Below are 3,896 nucleotides of genomic sequence, written 5' to 3'. Positions count from 1 at the left end.
ATGGGCACTCGTCAAGACACATGATCAGGGAAAAGTAACCTAAGTCAAAGTGTAATTCTACCAAGTAGTTCATCACACTTGATTCCATAACAACTATAGAGAAATAAATTGATTGGTCAAATTTTAAAAAATATTTTAAATTCGGGTGCAATGGAGGTCACAACAGGCACAGACATGACTGGTTGCTAGAAAATGGAGAGTAAAGTACCTGGCCCAAAGGTACCCTGTGATTGGACCACAGGGTGAAATTTTCTGGGTTTCTTTTTGTTTTAGAATAGAAAAGATAATGTTATTCGAAGAATAGTAGAAAGTCAGCAGTAGTACGAACTTAAAATGTGACTGAAGGTGAGGTAACTCATTAAGCACTCATGGACATGGTGGAACTCTGAGAGCTAGCTCACTACACCCTTGTATGGACATACTGTGCAAAATTTCCTAAGCCTACAGCCTCACTCCTTTGTTTTGCTTGCATGTTTTAGAAACTCGTCCATAATGTCTGAATCTGTGCTTCTCATTACAGTCCTTCTTACTCTTGGCTCTAACGCTTGACAAGGAAGCATTCCTGTGAAATTTTAATGAAGTCTGTAGGATATATGAAATGATGCCGTCTAACCAAAGAGCACAGTAAGAAGACAGTCAAAAATCACAGTGTTTATGACTGTGGTGACCAATTATGGTATGATGGCAGGGCCAGGTTTATCCTGAGTATCCCCGCAAGGCAATTGGGAACTTGCACCATGCCTTCCACCGGACAGCCCACTAGCCTGTCTTCCAAGCGCACATCTTACACCCTTTCCAGTCCCAGCTCTTTCACGAGCATCTCACTGGCCTGCTGCACGTTCCACTGCTACAATTTCACTTTCTCTTAAGATTTCTGACTGTTTACAAATGACCCCTTTCAAGTGCCCGAGACAGAAGAGTGAATGCCACACGAGCGTGGTGACACCAACAAACTTCCTAGGGGTCTAGTATGTGTTTGACGAAGCAAACTTTAACAAGGGGCCAGTGAAGAAAGTGCCCAGCCTCCCTGTACACTACAGTGGCTGAGTTTGTCTTTGGAATCATAATTGTGATGTCTATTTTCCTTTGCTATTTATCAATTCTTTTATTTAACAAACTACCTGCTACCCTACCTCACGTCTTTCTTTGAAGGATTGGAATAGGAAAGACGTGACTTCTATAATTATTTTGAATGTTAAAGGGCATCATGTGATGAACGTCCTCTTGAAATGAAAATATTCTCTAAAGATGAGGTGTGATAATGTCTACCACTATAACAATAAAGATCCTGCTTGATAACATATGAATAAATATCATACTAATAAATAATATGTACTGTGAGGTATTCAATATAGATAGATAGTACCTGCTAATCAAAGGGCACAGCTGTTGGGAGCCACCTGGAGGCACAGGTGGTCCTGCAGTTTGGAGGTAGCCACGTGGGGCTGAGCACCCCTGCCTGCACCCTTGCCTGCACATGCTCAGACCAGCAGAATGGCATTAACCAATCAGGACAGCGTTCAAGCTGCTCCACCGTTTAAAAGCAGCTGCCTTGGGGCCCAACGCTCTCTCTCTAAGCTTTCTCTCGTCCCTGCTCTATCTTCCCTTCCCCCAATTTTCCTCAAGGAAATGCTCCAAATAAAGATGTGACCAGAGAAGGAATTCTCGTTTTTGGTGGCGTTCATTCCTGCGGGACAGGATGGCCCCCCGCAACTGGTGCTCGAAACCCCGGACGCTGAGGGACCCTGACAACTACGCCGGGGGACCCTGAAAGCCCGAGAAAAAAGCTGAAATCAGACACCAGCACAGAGAGCCTTGAATTTCAGAACTCTGAACACGTGGAGCGGTGAGTGACGTCTGTGAATCCCCCAAAAAGGGGAGGGAAAAGAATTTCAAAGGATAGGCCTAAATAGAAAAGAAAATACAAAAAAAAAAAAAAATCAAAGTTAAGGTATCTGAAAGAAGGTACAGAAAGCAACGGGGAAGAAAAATCCCTTAAGTCCAGTGCAGGTGGAGCTGAGAAAAAGCGAGGTTTACGGTTGGGAGATCCGCGGCTTCCTCCGTGCGTACTCGCTGATAAGAGACTCGGAGGCAACAGTCTCGTAGGGAGGCGGGCTTGATCGTGTTCTAAGACTGCCTTCCCTATTCTTAAAGAGCCACAGAGCTTTTGGAGGTGATTTTCGCCTAATTTTGATAAGAGAGCTCAGTCTCTGGCTCTCACGTACAAAAAAACTTTAATTTTTGACTGAGAAAGACAAGCTGCTTGATCGTGCTGAGAGTGCTGGCGGCAGCCGGCCCGCCTTTGAGCGGTAATGCCTGATTAGGAACACGGAAGTGGGCCAGGCACGGTGGTGCACACCTGTAATCCCAGCTACTCAGGAGGGAGACGCAAAATTGCACTCTCCAGTGCTAGCTAGTTCGGGAGGCGTGGCCATGCTAACCAGTTGCTGGCGGGGAGTTTGCTGGAGGCCTACGAACAGCCAGGTCGCCATGGCGACGGGTGGGCTAAAGTCCGTGTGACATCAGAGGCTATATGTCCCGGCCTTCTGGCGGGGCTATGGTTTTTGGAGGACTTTTTCAGCACCTGAGCAGACTCGCCTGACTGAGGCGGAAGCTGCGTGGTGAGCAGCGGCGCCATAGAAGGCAGAGAGGAGCTGAATCGGCTCTGCGGAAAAACTGTGTTTCCATAGCATCATGGGCGGGCGGAGATGAGTTCCCAGAGAACGGGGCTCCGCGCGCGGGCAGACCGGGCCCTCCACGGGTGGGCGGATGCCCCCCCTCGCCGGAGCTTGGAAAAGACTCACAGCCGGCGGTGCGAGTTCATTGCCTGAGGTAAAACGGCGAGCCCGTGCACGGCCCGGGGCGGGGCCATGCGGAGCACGCCATAAGGGGCCTTAAAGGCGGAGCTGTGGCAGCCGCCACCTTCCGCTGCCACCGCCGCTGCTGCCGCCCTCAGCCAAGGTCGCCAAGAATTTAGTCAGATAAAAACATTTGTCGCCAAAAATTCAGTCAGATAAAAACATTTATCCCCCAAACATCGCCCCTTTGTCAGCAGGAAGCAGCCAGATGATCAGATGATCTACGCCCATTCTCCCTCAAAGAACTGGTCCTAATTATCATAATAAAGGCGTGTTTACCTGGTTACCGTATCCTAGGTAACAAAGAAAGGTGGACCTATTGCCTGAGGCAACAGCTGGAATTAAACAATGCTACCTGGAGGTTTTTCCATCTGAATAGGGGAGCTGGAGAGATGGCTCAGAGGTTAAGAGCACTGACTGCTCTTCCAAAGGTTATGAGTTCAATTCCCAGTGACAACTGCTTTGGTTTTTAAACAATAGAGGGGGACTACACTACCAGTGACAGCTTCCCCCAGAGAAAGGATTTCTCTTGCATTCTTTACACTTAATTTTTAATTCAAAATTTTGCTGGTACAGGCAAACAAGATTTGCTTTTTGAAACAGAGACCTACAGGTCTCTAAGTTCAAAACCAGCCTACTTCCAGTACTGATTGTGCTGAATTTTTACACTGAGAGTTTTTAATACTCTTAAATGTTTATTTGGGAGGAGAGTTTTGTTTATGTTTTTCTAGGAATGCTGACATATATCTGGATGCCAGCTAGACCTACCAGAGAGATAAAGAAGATGACCCAGTGGATGCTGAGTGTCCTGCTGTGGAAGATTCGTGCGGAGGCAGCAGAGATGACCTTCTGGGCGGTGCCAAGAGCAGCTGTTTCACACCATCGACTTGAGCAACACCCTGTGCAACCTCTTGCATGCTGTGTCTAGGTGGAAGTGCTGTATGTCCTTGATTGGTGTGCTACCTGCTAGTCCAAGTGAGGTGGGGACCAGATTGGAAAATAGTTTTGCCTTATTGCTCTTAAAGACAATAATTAGGG

General features: G+C 47.3%; 1 pseudogene; it reads left to right on the top strand.

Annotated features, from left to right (window-relative positions):
* The first annotated feature begins 2,661 nt into the window (after positions 1 to 2,661).
* Positions 2,662 to 2,839, top strand: LOC148118364 (Nuclear RNase P; annotated as a pseudogene).
* The last annotated feature ends 1,057 nt before the right edge of the window (positions 2,840 to 3,896 follow it).

This window comes from Myodes glareolus, chromosome 23 (genome assembly GCF_982192425.1).
Source record: "Myodes glareolus chromosome 23, mMyoGla1.1, whole genome shotgun sequence".
NCBI lineage: Eukaryota > Metazoa > Chordata > Mammalia > Rodentia > Cricetidae > Myodes > Myodes glareolus.
This window is presented reverse-complemented; position numbering and strand designations above follow the sequence as displayed.